This window comes from Scyliorhinus torazame, chromosome 1 (assembly GCF_047496885.1).
Source record: "Scyliorhinus torazame isolate Kashiwa2021f chromosome 1, sScyTor2.1, whole genome shotgun sequence".
Lineage (NCBI taxonomy): Eukaryota > Metazoa > Chordata > Chondrichthyes > Carcharhiniformes > Scyliorhinidae > Scyliorhinus > Scyliorhinus torazame.
The window spans coordinates 273,964,694-273,979,962 of record NC_092707.1 but is presented as its reverse complement, the minus strand read 5'-3'; the positions used below and the strand labels follow the sequence as shown (position 1 = coordinate 273,979,962).

Genomic DNA, 15,269 nt, shown 5'->3' with positions numbered 1-15,269 from the left:
AACTCAAGCCCCCTGTTAATAAACGCTAACACACTATAGGCCTTATTCACGGCTCTACCCACTTGAATGCCAACCTTCAGAGATCTGTGGACATGAACCCCAAGATCTCTTTGTTCCTCCACATTCCTCAGAACTCTGCCGTTGACCCTGTAATCCGCATTCAAATTTGTCCTACCAAAATGAATCACCTCGCACTTATCAGGGTTAAACTCCATCTGCCATTTTCCCCATGTTCATAATTCGCCCCCCTCGCCTTTCTCAGCTGCTCCACCGCCCTCCCCGTGGTCAGCAAGCTAAACTCCGCCTGTAACCTCCACCGTTCCCGTAAAAGCCCTGCCTCTGGGGAATCCGCATACCTCCTATCAATCTGTAGCATCTCCTTTACCAGTCAGTCCGCTCCGCCCTGTCCACCTTCTCCCTATGGGCCCCGATCAAAATCAGCTTCCCCCTGACCACTGCCTTCAGTGCTTCCCACACCATCTCTGCTGAAATTTCCCCCGTGTCATTGACCTGCAGGTAGCTCTGAATACATATCCTCAGCCGCTCGCACACCCCTTCATCCGCGAAAAGTCCCACATCCAACCTCCAGTGCGGGCACTGATTATGGTCTTTACTAACCTGCAGGTCAACCCAGTGCGGAGCATGGTCTGAGATTGTAATCGCCGAATACCCAGTGTCCACCACCCCAGTCAGCAAGGCCCTGCTCAAAATAAAGAAATCAATCCGGGAGTACACTTAATGCACATGTGAGTAGAAGGAGAATTCCTTCACCCTCGGTTGCCCAAACCCCCATGGATCCCCCCCACCTGCTCCATGAATCCTCTTAGTTCCTTTGCCATTGCTCGCACCCTGCCCGTTTTCGAGCTTGACCGGTCCAAGCCAGGGTCCATAACAGTGTTGAAGTCCCCTCCCATAACCAGCCTGTGCGAGTCCAGGTCCGGTATCTTCCCCAGCATCCTCTTTATAAACTCCACATCATCCCAATTTGGCGCATATACATTTACTAATACCACCTGCTTCCCCTCTAGCTTCCCACTGACCATAATGCACTGACCTCCCACATCCAAGATTATTCTACCCGCCTCAAACACCACCCGCTTATTGATCAGGTTCGCGACCCCTCTAGTCTCTGAATCTAATCCCGAGTGAAAGACCTGACTGACCCAGCCTTTCCTCAGTCTAACCTGGTCCGTTACTCTAAGGTGCGTCTCCTACAACATTACCATTAGCCTTCAATGCCCTAAGATGCGCGAACACACATGCCCTTTTGACCGGCCCATTTAACCCTCGAACATTCCAGGTGATCAGCCAAGTTGGGGGGCTCATTGCCCCCTCCCTCCGCCGATCAGCCATCCCTTTTTTTAGACCCGCCTCCAGCCTGTGCTCCGTGCCTCCACCGGTCCATCCCCAGGCAGTCCCCGCCCCCAACCTCCTCCCCCTCACCTAGTAACAATACCCTGTAACCCAACCCCTTTAGTAAACCAAATATATGCACCCCCCTCCCCCACTGCACTTCCATGAGCTAGCTCGCCCAGCTAGCTTGGTGGTCCCCATCCCCGGCACCAGACAGTCTCCCACCTATTGTTCCCTCCCCCCTCAGCCCCGCTCATACCCTCCCCCCCCCCGCTCATACAAACAAACTCCTGCATCAAACAATCCCCACACAATTGCCCAACAGAAAAAACACCAAGATCAAAATCAAGCACACCTCCATCCCTCCCAACAGTGCAAATGAAAACCTTAACTCACTCAGCTCTACCGCTGGTTCCAAATCAATGCAGCATCACAAACATCTTCCATAAAACGCAAAACGAGAAACCTTTTACAAACACAGAGAAACAAAAAGAAAAATACAAAAAACATGAACGTTGCAGCTAAGTTCAAAAGTTCTCAGTCCTTCACCAGCCCTTCTTTTTTCGCAAAGTCCAACGTGTCCTCAGGCGACTCGAAGTAGAAGTGCTGATCCTCATGCGTGACCCAGAGACGGGCTGGTATAACAGTCCAAACTTCACCTTTTTCTTAAAAAGGATCAACCTAATCTGTTTGAAGTCTGCTCTCCTCCTGGCCAGCTCTACACTCAGGTCCTGGTAAACCCGCAGGATGCTATTGTCCCACTTAAAGCTCTGTGTCTGCTTGTCCCACTGTAGAATGCGCTCCTTGTCCGAGAACCTGTGGAATCTCACCACCATTGCCCTCGGGAGGTCTCCCATTCACGGCTTCCTCGCGAGTGCCCTGTGAGCCCTATCCACTTCCAAGGGCCGGGAGAATGTCCCATCCCCCAGCAGCTTCACAAACATGTCTGCAATGTATGCCCCAGCATCCGTTCCCTCGGACCCCTCCGGGAGCCCGATGATTCTTAGGTTCTGCCAGCGGGACCTATTTTCAAGGTCCCCCACCTTCTCCAGAAGCTTCTTCTGCAGGTCCCTCAGCATCCCCACCTCCAGCTCCACCGCAGACTGATGTTCCTCCTGCTCAGCCAGCGCCTTCTCCATCTTCTGGATCGCCCGATCTTGGGCGTCCAATCTATGCTCCAACCGCTCAATCGACTCTTTTATCGGGTCCAAGCAGTCCCGTTTCCGCGCAGCAAAGCCTTCCTGAATGACTTGCACCAGCTGCTCCACAGACTGCTGGGTCGACAAGCCCGAGGTCCGAACCTCCGCCATGCTGTCTTCTGTTGCAGCTACAGCCGAAGCCTTCTCTGTCTTTTTGTTTCTGCCCTTATGAACACTTCTAGTCCTTCTCTCCATGCACCGATGTGGGAATTCAGTACACAATTGCCTCAGTCTTCAGTTTTACAGTTCACGTCCGGTAGAAAATCGGGGGGGGGGGAAAGGTCCAAAAGTCCGACCAGAGCGGGAGCCACCAAATGTGCGACTTACACCTTCAGAGCCGCCACCAGAAGTCCGGCAAGGTGGTCTTTTAATAAGCATGCATGACTTGCTCATGAACGCAAACATGGTTTGTTGGATAGCTCGACCCCCCCCCCCCCCGCTTTAAAACCATTAACAGTCCCGAGAACTTAATTGTTAAAGTTCATCCCGATGTCGGGAAACTGATTTTTTAAACAATCCCAGTAAATCTGCTGCTGCTGGTGGGCTCAGAAGATTCCACACTGAATGTCAAAAGCTCGTCACAAGTTAAAAAAACATTTTTACATCAATGTTGCTCAGTCAGGTCCAACGGATAAAAACATAGAACATAGAAAAATACAGCACAGAACAGGCCCTTCGGCCCACGATGTTGTGCCGAACCTTTGTCCGAGATTAATCATAGATTACCATTGAATTTACAGTGCAGAAGGAGGCCATTCGACCCACTGAGTCTGCACCGGCTCTTGGAAAGATCAACACCTCCACCCAACACTAAGGGCAATTTTGGACACTCAGGGCAATTTATCATGGCCAATCCACCTAACCTGCACATCTTTGGACTGAGGAAATAAATGTGCAGGGTTATGGGGAAAGAACGAGGCAGCGGAATTAATTGTGTAGCTCTTTCAGTGAGCCAGCACAGCAAGAGACAAATGGCTTCCAAAGGGGGTTCGACGGACTGATTAACCAGAGTCCCAGACTAATGATCTGGAGACATGAGTTCAAATCCTGCCAGGCCAGCTGGGAAATGTAAATTCAAACAATTCAATAAAATTGGCAATAAAAAGCTAGCATCAATAATGGCGACTGTTGTCGTGTGTGAATTACTGAACGTGCCCGTAACAAAATCTTTGCTGTCTTCTGTTTGTTGAAAGCAAGTCTTTATTATCTATTTGTAACTAGATACATATGAACAATAAAGGGTACAGGTAAGAGGCTCTCTCCATATCTATATCTTCACATGTCTTTAACTCAACATACCTACCCTAGGTCTGGGTTATGTGTCTTTTTGTGAGGGCAGTACCTTACTGAGTTCCACGTCAACCTTGAATTATACGCAGCACGGTGGCGCAGTGGGTTAGCCCTGCTGCCGCACGGCGCCGAGGCCCCAGGTTCGATCCCGGCTCTGGGTCACTGTTCGTGTGGAGTTTGCACATTCTCCCCGTGTTTGCGTGGGTTTCGCCCCCACAACCCAAAGATGTGCAGACTAGGCGGATTGAACAAGCTAAATTGCCGCTAAATTGGAAAAAAATGAATTGGGTACACTAAATTTATTTTTTTTAAACCTTGAATTATACCAGCCCCTTACATTACCGTGACTAGGAAACTATTGTATCGCTGTAAAATCTCATCTGATTCCCCAATCTTTAGAGAAGGAAATCTGCCACTTTACCCAGTCCGGCCCATGTGTAACTTCAGAAACAATGTGGTTAGTTCTTAAATGACTCAGTAAGCCATTCAGTTGTATTCGAGATGACACACCACCAACTCTCGACGGCAATTAGGGATCAGCAATGGCCCTTCGTCTTAGCAGCAATACCCACATCATGTGAATGAATAAAAATAAAAGAATTTGCTGGTGGTTGGAGCAACAGTATTTGCTCTGACATCACAAGATTTGAGTTAATGCACCATTAGCTGGTGATTCTACCGTGTGTTTGTTAGATAATCCCTCCTATGGCATTTTCATGCATAAATAAATGTGAGTTGGACCAGTAAAACATGTGAAATTAGAGACAGTGAACACCACAAAGTGCGACAATTCCGACAGTGAGCTTCACACAATAGGCGGGTGCCACGGCTGGCTTGCTGTGTATCATCCTCTGCATTTGTGATCTGTACAAGAGTACATATTATTTATAGTTGGAAAAGAATTTCCAATTATAAATTTCTGAAATTAATTAGATGCTTATCGCCCTCTGCAAGCTGCTTTTAGGTTTCAAGAATTAATCACTGTAATTGGATCTGCAGTATGCACAGACGCACACATTGATTAGATTAAGGGGAGCCCACTCTCTGGCTGTTTTCAAAGTACAATTCTCCCTTCATGCCAGTAACTGAACTGTGTTTGAAATACAAACATAATTCAGATGGTTAAAATGTACGGCAGAAGAGAGTCCACGGTGCAATTTATTTATTTGGCATCATTTTGACCTGCTTACATTTGCACGGTTTGGCGTTTTGCTCAAATTGTTTACATTTTTGGCTTTTGTCTGCCGTTGGAAGTTCTCATAATCACTTTACAACTCTCCAGGCAGGAGGAGCATTGCATAAAATATAATCAATCTGCAGCAATAAGTGGAGAAATTCCTCTCAATGGCAACTTATCTAAAAAGTTCACTCAAGAGTGTGAAATCGGGAATACTGTGCGACACATTGTTAACCACTGAAGCTAAAATGACCAACACGAGCAATTTTTTCTCTTGGTACCAATGTTATATTTTCCTGTGAATGTGGTCGTCAGTCACTGGACACAAAAAACTCTCTGCTCACCATACAACCTGATGCCAAGCGAAAACAGTTAGTGTTCAATACAATCCTCTAATTAACCTTTCAGTGATCCATCCAAATTTCTACCAATGTGACGCAACTAAAGATTCAGCAAGTGAAACGTACAGATGTTCCGACAGAAATGCCATGTCTCCTCTTTAAAAGAACTAACTGTCCACTTCGCACTATGCCTCTGTAATTTCCCCATTTGCTTTTTAAATGTTTCTTTCCCAACCATTTATCCACGCACACAAATGTTAGCCTCATTGCTTGTCACACATGTGATGACTTTAATTTTATGTCAAAAGATCATCAAATTGAAACTTTTACTTCTCTCTCCGCAGTTATGGTCTGCCTGAATGTTTCCAGCCTTGCTTTTATTGCAGGTTGCCAACATCCGCAGTGTTTTGCTTCTGTTAGATTTGTGTCCTCTTGTTACTGAATCATTACCTTGGGGAAAATAGCTTTTTCCTGTTCATCTTGTCAGTAATTTGCAAATAAAACAAGCAAACATTGGATTCCCACATTTTGGGACACGGGAGACAGATGGGGTCTCATTATAGTGTAACGCCGCAGGTCTAATGATGCAAGTAAGATCCCAATGCCATTTTAACACAGTCCTGCGTTCTGTCTCCAGATATGGTTTTGCCAACAGTGTCAGGAATGAAGAGAAAACAAATCCAGAATGTGGCTATTCTCTTGATGTGGAAGGGAGCAGAATTTGCCCCTTCTTCTGGTTTGAGGTCTTTGGAGGTTCTCATTGGTTAAGAACCTGTGTCATAGTTATGCTCATCAGACCGCTGTGCCCTAAGTGGGGCTCTCTGTGGACGTGTCATGTCCCTCGGGTCTTCTACTCCCACTGATGTCCTCTCCCCACTGCAAACGCCCCCCCCCCCCCCCCCCCCCCCCTCCCATCCACTGCATGTCAAGGTCAGGACCTACGGCAGTGGAATAGATGTCAACGAAGATGCGTCTCCTCTCTACCCTCTCTGGTATGTACCTGAGGACAATGCCAAATTTGTCCAGCACCTCAATGATCCTATCTTTGGGAAGTTTCCACGATCTTTCGCACAGTTTTCCCCTCTATTCTCAAGAGAAAATAAAGAGTTTTGTCATACTAAACCTCTGCCACCCGTTCGACCAGACAAGCGATGCCCTTCCCACTGGTTATAACACCTCTGTGTCATCAAAACCAGAGGAAGTGCTCCTGCGGCAGTGTAACCCGACCAGAGAAATCAGACAGTTCAGCGGAGGACAGCATGCCATTGGGTACCGCGTTCCTCAACATGTGCGCAAACAATTTCCCGCAAACAATTTCAACTTTATGAGGACCTCTCCAAGAGGCTGGGTGCCTGATGACTCACCTCTCCAAAGCTGCCCTGGAAATCTCTGGCAACTTCATCATCGAGATTGGCAGATGGGTTGCACTCCCACAAAGGCTCTGGCCTTGAAGTGACAATGGCCCTCAATTTTTAGGGTTCATTTTATACGCCATCTGTACGACAGAGGCTGCCTGGGCATGCACTGTGCAGGTAACAAATGCCCACTTACTTGTGGGCACTACCTCAAAACAACAGTGCCAGGGACATCTACATCCATGGCTTGATTCCTCAATTTTGTAAGATACATGAATGGCATTAATGCAGCACATAAGACACCAACTGAGCAGTCGCTGGCATATATTGAGTTTCCGTACAACCGATCCAGATCATCAGTGATCAGATCTTGGGTTATGTCCTGGCATGATCCTGCAGCGCACAAATCTGTAACATATCTTCAACAGCTTACCACGGCTTTCATTCAAGTTCCACCAGAATAACACCAAGAATATTTAAATTAACTTACCCCCAGCAACTCCTTCAGCTGTTGTAACTTCCCAGTCCAGCTACAGCATCAACAACAGTGCAACGGGGTAGAGAAGAAATGTTATAGCCTGTATCTAATTTTGTTACTGCGCTGCAGCAGGAGACAGCAGCCACACAGCAAACACCACCTGAATAGAAAGCAGGATATGTAAAATGATAGCATTATACATGCTGAGGAATATCCTGTCTTTCTGCATTTGGGTGGATCCAGTCCACGAGAAAGAGGCTGCACACAAACAGAAGTGTCTGAATTGAGTTATGTCAGCAAATTAACTCGTGTTTGGGTATGTGGAGTTCACAAATGATATTTCTTTTTGAAAGGATGGGCAGACATCACAGGTAGTCCCATGCACAATATTGCACCTATAAAGAGAATGCAAACTCCTCCCGATGTGTGATGATAATGCAGACCTATATTGGCTCATAAACAAACAATGGCAGCTATCCACGGTCAACTTCTTGAGAAATGGCTGACACACTGCGCACAATCCCCTGACATGCAAGGTGACAGACGAGGACCCTTGCCAGGAGTGCAAACATTGGAATGTTTTTAAAATCACGCAAACTTCCAATTATGCCGTCTCAAAACTTTTGACCACGCATGTGCAGTCGCAGCATAGAGCAAGGCCGAACATATACAAGTTACATAACAGTACACACAACACGCAGAATATCTATAAAAAATTTGAGAGAAATACAATTTAGTTCTCATAATGATGGAACTACGATTGACGCAATGGAGAAGCCTTTATCTGTAAAAATCTAAAGAAATACGTTATGGAATTTTACAGCACAAACACAGCCCATCATGTCTGTGCCGGCCATGAAGCTCCCATCTATTTTAATCCCGTTTTCCAGCACTTGGTCCGTAGCCGTGTACGCTATGGCATTTCAAGTGCTCATCTAATGCTTCTTAAATGTTATTAGGGTTCCCACCTCTACCACCCTTTCAGGCATTGAGTTCCAGATTTCCACCACCCACTAGGTGAAAAAGCTTTGCCTCAAATCCCCTCTAAATCTCCTGCCTCTTACCATAAATCTATGCCCATGGTTACGAAGGGGAAATGTGTTGTCCGATCTACCCTATCTCTGTCAGATTCAGTGGGTCTTTCAACAGACAAGAAACAATTAATGAGATTACCCTTGCTTCTGCCTTAAAAATCTTAATGATTTTAATATTGAAACACCAGAGAACAATCCAAAATACTCGACGTGCTGTTTCAAAGACTCCTTTACAAAACTCCAAGACTACAGATTAGATAACAACAAAAATACCAGCAACAGTTGAAAAGCACACTTGTGAAAATGCACTCCAGGCACTGGATAACAGCCTATTTAAGATGGTCAAACAATGATTATCTAACAGTCAAACAAAAGAAGCTTAAAGCCAGAGTAAACTAAATTGCAATGGGTAATTAGACAAACAAAACATTTAATCAGCGTTATGCAAAACCAGCCAGTTGCAACATGCCCTCACAATTTATTTTACTTTGCATGAAGCAACTTCTCAAAGTCTACGTAACACTAAGATCAGGTGAGGGTTGAAGAGCAGGTAAAGCATACAATAGATTTATGTCAAGATGTTTCTTATTAGGATGCATGCACGTAACAAGAGTTTACTGGGCTCGGCTGAGATCACACACGAGAGCAAAGATTTACCTTAAATTTGCTCAGTTTCCCAGGAATTTGCTCATGTTAAGGGAATAAATGCAGATTTAATTATACTTACAATACAATACCTCAGGTCAAAAACCAGAAGAAGGGACAGTCCACAAAACAAGAAAACTGGCGACCAGAATATCTGGCATGAGCAGCTCAGTGGGTACACTAGCAATGTACAAACTGTACAACAGACTGCAATCCCTGCCGGAGGCTAAATACCTCTCTTAATTTGCGCATGACGAACAAAATGAGAGCCACAGATAGTGGCTAACCATTGGACTGAAGCACAATCTTAAATCACAAATCATTATCATTATGTGAGAAAGCAACCTGGTTAGAATTTGAAGGCAGTCTATAATACTCTCCCTAGCTGAATTATTTGGGTTGGGGAATTTATAGCTGGACGTGATATACTGAACAAGGTAGCACAATGAAAGATTCTACTAGAGGAACAAACACAGTACATTCTGAAGATTTAGGTACCATCAGATAAAAAGTTTTGAAAGCTGAAGATGTTAATGATTTACAGTATTTACCATATGATGACACATTGCATGCTTTAACATTAAATCGTGGTGCAGTTGCTTATCCAAAATAATCTTGCAGAAAAAATACCTTCAGATACAATTCCCTGTACAAATATGTCATACATATCATAAAGGAAAATGAGACAGGAAGTGCAAAGGGAATTCAATCTGCTACATCCCATTTTGTGTCCTCGAGTTCAAAGGGGAAGACACTGGAGCTGTAGAAATGGGTGTTGTGGGAGGCTCTCTTCTGGAGGGGTGGGGTGTGTGTTTGGGGGTGGGATGGGGGGTGGGAGAGTTAGAATCGTAGGGCAGGATCCAACGGCCTGAAAAGCAGCTCACCACGGCGCAGCGGGTCGCATCGTATGGTCTCGGAGATCAGGACGCCAGAAATGCAAAACGGGGCTATGTGTAGCCTCAGCTGCGTTCCCCGCGGAGGCCCCTTATACAACATGTGGCATGCTCAATAGCAATGTGTTTCTCGGGTAACACACAGCTAAACGCGCTCGCTATGGGACTTTGTTCCCAATTAGTCGAATCGCGCCAATACAATCCCTACAGTGCAGAAGTAGCCAATTTGGCCTATCGGGTATGCACCAGCCCTCTGACCCTACCTAGGCCTCCTTTCCTGCCCTATCTCATGGGTTAAATGGATATGGGGAACAGGTGGGGAGGTGGATTTGAGACCAGGAACAGATCAGTCATGATCTAATTGAATGGCAGAGCAGACTCGAAGGGCTGAATTGCCTACTTTTGCTCCTAATTCCCATGTTCCTATCCCTATAACCCCACCTAACCTGCACATCTTTGGACAATAAGGGGCAATTTATCATGGCCAATCCACTTGACGTGGACTTCTTTGGACCGTGGGAGGAAACCAGAACACCAGAGGAAACCCACGCAGGCATGGGGAGAAAGTGTAAACCTCACATAGTCAGTGACCCAAGGCCAGCATTGAACCAGAGTCCCTGACGCAGTGAGGCGGTAGTGCTAACCACTGTGCCACTCTCTTATGCAGGGTCTCTTATGGGAAGGGGTGGACAGGATTTGCATTGTGTGGGGGGAGGGAGGCCTCCAATGGACTTTGGGGGCACCCATCGTGAAAAATTACCCCCTTGGCCTATCGTAAGGTCCAGCATGCTAGAGTCACGCTGGGAAATACTTGCACCATTCCACAACCACATGAATCCCAGCCCAGCGGGCCATGGTTTCAAAAAGGAATGGAGGATCTGGTGCCCAGCCCGTTAACAGGATGCAAATGGGTCTATCTGGCCCATTTGCACTGTCCCGCTAGCAATATTCCTCTTGACGCTGGATTGGCCGCCGCATAAGGGACTCTGTTACCGGCCGAGAATCCGACCCTTAATTTCTCACTTGAATGCTTTTAAGTTACCAGAATTCCCTAATCCTAAACTGGTTCAACTCCAGGGTATCAAGCACAAGGTTCTGTCAGAACACCCAACACAGAACAAGAACAATAAACACCTTTGCTCTTCAAGAAAACAATCATATTTCTTATGTACATTTCAACTGCCATTGCAGTATAACATGGCTCCATCATAAAGGATGTCTTTCAATGGGACAGTCAACATTTGCGTCAATGGCTTAAATATGTCCCTTCCATCCATTGTTACAAGTGGTCTGCGAACTAACATGCAATTTAATTCCATCATCCCAATCACACAATGAATAAACTGTAACTCGGGTAGGATGAATTTAGTGGAGCTTTCCGGACCAGCCAGGTTGGTGGGGAATGGGAAGGGGTACGTGTGTCGGATTCCCAACATTGGGAAAACTGTTCCCCACTTATTCAGGGGCTTGACATGGGAATCCCACCCATTGGTGAAGGGATGTCAACTGGGTTCATCCATGAAGACAATTCTCCATGTGCCCACAGAGATTTAATGGTTGCTCAGGAATTTATTGGATTTGCAGACGTGCCCTGTGGCACCTGAAGGCCATGCAGCAAACACAGTCACGTGTTGGTGTGAGGTCCCCAGTTCAGTGCCTGATCAAAACACCCGGCATAGGGAAAGGGAAGGGGGGGGGGGTGTGCTTGGTGCTCTCTGGGGTGCTTGGTCTCATGGGAGGCCTGACACTGACCAATCAAGTGCCTGAGTGTATTAAAGCACATGAGGGTCGGCATGTGGCGCAGTACATAGAACATAGAAAATACAGCACAGAACAGGCCCTTCGGCCCACAATGTTGAGCCGAACCTTTGTCCTAGATTAATCATAGATTATCATTGAATTTACAGTGCAGAAGGCGGCCATTCAGCCCTTTGAGTCTGCACCGGCTCTTGGAAAGAGCACCCTACCCAAACTCAACACCTCCACCCAACACCAAGGGCAATTTTGGACATTAAGGGCAATTTAGCATGGCCAATCCACCTAACCTGCACATCTTTGGACTGTGGGAGGAAACCGGAGCACCCGGAGGAAACCCACGCAGACACGGGGAGGACGTGCAGACTCCGCACAGACAGTGACCCAAGGCGGAATCGAACCTGGGACCCTGGAGCTGTGAAGCAATTGTGCTATCCACAATGCTACCGTGCTGCCCTTAAGAACAAATAAATCTACACTATATCATTTTACCGTAATCCATGTACCTATCCAATAGCTGCTTGAAGGTCCCTAATGTTTCCGACTCAACTACTTCCACAGGCAGTGCATTCCATGCCCCCACTACTCTCTGGGTAAAGAACTTACCTCTGATATCCCTCCTATATCTTCCACCTTTCACCTTAAATTTATGTCCCCTTGCAATGGTTTGTTCCACCCGAGGAAAAAGTCTCTGGCTGTCTACTCTATCTATTCCCCATATCATCTTATAAACCTCCATCAAGTCACCCCTCATCCTTCTCCGTTCTAATGAGAAAAGGCCTAGCACCCTCAACCTTTCCTCGTAAGACCTACTCTCCATTCCAGGCAACATCCTGGTAAATCTTCTTTGCACCTTTTCCAAAGCTTCCACATCCTTCCTAAAATGAGGCAACCAGAACTGTACACAGTACTCCAAATGTGGCCTTACCAAGGTTTTGTACAGCTGCATCATCACCTCACGGCTCTTAAATTCAATCCCTCTGTTAATGAACGCGAGCACACCATAGGCCTTCTTCACAGCTCTATCGACTTGAGTGGCAACTTTCAAAGATGTATGAACATAGACCCCAAGATCTCTCTGCTCCTCCACATTGCCAAGAACTCTACTGTTAACCCTGTATTCCGCATTCATATTTGTCCTTCCAAAATGGACAACCTCACACTTTTCAGGGTTAAACTCCATCTGCCACTTCTCAGCCCAGCTCTACATCCTATCTATGTCTCTTTGCAGCCGACAACAGCCCTCCTTACTATCCACAACTCCACCAATCTTCGTATCGTCTGCAAATCTACTGACCCACCCTTCAACTCCCTCATTCAAGTCATTAATGAAAATCACAAACAGCAGAGGACCCAGAACTGATCCCTGCGGTACGCCACTGGTAACTGGGATCCAGGCTGAATATTTGCCATCCACCACCACTCTCTGACTTCTATCGGTTAGCCAGTTCATTATCCAACTGGCCAAATTTCCCACTATCCCATGCCTCCTTACTTTCTGCAGAAGCCTATCATGGGGAACCTTATCAAATGCCTTACTAAAATCCATGTACACTACATCCACTGCTTTACCTTCATCCACATGCTTGGTCACCTCCTCAAAGAATTCAATAAGACTTGTAAGGCAAGACCTAACCCTCACAAATCCGTGCTGACTATCCCTAATCAAGCAGTGTCTTTCCAGATGCTCAGAAACCCTATCCTTCAGTACCCTTTCCATTACTTTGCCTACCACCGAAGTAAGACTAACTGGCCTGTAATTCCCAGGGTTATCCCTAGTCCCTTTTTTGAACAGGGGCACGACATTCGCCACTCTCCAATCCCCTGGTACCACCCCTGTTGACAGTGAGGACGAAAAGATCATTGCCAACGGCTCTGCAATTTCATCTCTTGCTTCCCATAGAATCCTTGGATATATCCCGTCAGGCCCGGGGGACTTGTCTATCCTCAAGTTTTTCAAAATGCCTAACACATCTTCCTTCCTAACAAGTATTTCCTCGAGCTTACCAATCTGTTTCACACTGTCCTCTCCAACAATATCGTCCCTCTCATTTGTAAATACAGAAGAAAAGTACTCGTTCAAGACCTCTCCTATCTCTTCAGACTCAATACACAATCTCCCGCTACTGTCCTTGATCGGACCGACGCTCGCTCTAGTCATTCTCATATTTCTCACATATGTGTAAAAGGCCTTGGGGTTTTCCTTGATCCTACCCGCCAAAGATTGTTCATGCCCTCTCTTAGCTCTCCTAATCCCTTTCTTCAGTTCCCTCCTTGCTATCTTGTATCCCTCCAATGCCCTGTCTGAACCTTGTTTCCTCAGCCTTACATAAGTCTCCTTTTTCCTCTTAACAAGGCATTCAACCTCTCTTGTCAACCATGGTTCCCTCACTCGACCATCTCTTCCCTGCCTGACAGGGACATACATATCAAGGACACGTAGTACATGTTCCTTGAACAAGTTCCACATTTCACTTGTGTCCTTCCCTAACAGCCTATGTTCCCAACTTATGCACTTCAATTCTTGTCTGACAACATCGTATTTACCCTTCCCCCAATTGTAAATCTTGCCCTGTTGCACGCACCTATCCCTCTCCATTACTAAAGTGAAAGTCACAGAATTGTGGTCACTATCTCCAAAATGCTCCCCCACTAACAAGTCTATCACTTGCCCTGGTTCATTACCAAGTACTAAATCCAATATTGCCCCTCCTCTGGTCGGACAATCTACATACTGTGTTAGAAAAGCTTCCTGGACACACTGCACAAACACCACCCCATCCAAACTATTTGATCTAAAGAGTTTCCACTCAATATTTGGGAAGTTAAAGTCACCCATGATTACTACCCTGTGACTTCTGCACCTTTCCAAAATCTGTTTCCCAATCTGTTCCTCCACATCTCTGCTACTATTGGGGGGCCTATAGAAAACTCCTAACAAGGTGACCGCTCCTTTCCTATTTCTGACTTCAACCCATACTACCTCATTCGGGTGATACTCCTCGAAATGCCTTTCTGCAGCTGTTATACTATCTCTAATTAACAATGCCACCCCCCCCCCACCTCTTTTACCACCCTCCCTAATCTTATTGAAACATCTATAACCAGGGACCTCCAACAACCATTTCTGCCCCTCTTCTATCCAAGTTTCCGTGATGGCCACCACATCATAGTCCCAAGTACCGATCTATGCCTTAAGTTCACCCACCTTATTCCTGATGCTTCTTGCGTTGAAGTATACACACTTCAACCCATCTCCGTGCCTGCAAGTACTCTCCTTTGTCAGTGTTCCCTTCCCCACTGCCTCATTACACGCTTTGGCGTCCTGAATATCGGCTACCTTAGTTGCTGGACTACAAACCCGGTTCCCATTCCCCTGCCAAATTAGTTTAAACCCTCCCGAAGAGTACTAGAAAACCTCCCTCCCAGGATATTGGTGCCCCTCTGGTTCAGATGCAACCCGTCCTGCTTGTACAGGTCCCACCTTCCCCAGAATGCGCTCCAATTATCCAAATACCTGAAGCCCTCCCTCCTAACCATTCCTGCAGCCACGTGTTCAACTGCGCTCTCTCCCTATTCCTCGCCTCGCTATCACGTGGCACCAGCAACAAACCAGAGATGACGACTCTGTCTGTCCTGGCTTTTAACTTCCAGCCTAACTCCCTAAACTTGTTTATTGCCTCCACACCCCTTTTCCTACCTATGTCGTTGGTACCAATGTGCACCACGACTTCTGGCTGCTCACCCTC

At 46.4% G+C, this 15,269-nt stretch overlaps 1 protein-coding gene across 9 annotated transcripts in view; it reads right to left on the bottom strand.

Moving 5' to 3' along the window:
• LOC140421442 (1-phosphatidylinositol 4,5-bisphosphate phosphodiesterase beta-4-like) overlaps positions 1 to 15,269 on the bottom strand; it is a 677,584-nt gene that overhangs the window by 371,670 nt on the left and 290,645 nt on the right. Inside the window, exon 1 of one of the 9 annotated variants that reach the window (XM_072506208.1) lies at positions 8,955 to 8,975. The exons of 7 other annotated variants lie outside the window; for them this stretch is intronic. The gene's annotated coding sequence lies outside the window, so the exon portion shown is untranslated. Of the gene's footprint in view, positions 1 to 7,205; positions 7,349 to 8,954; positions 8,976 to 15,269 lie in introns of those variants that run through there. One more of the 9 variants, XM_072506200.1, reaches the window with a different exon arrangement.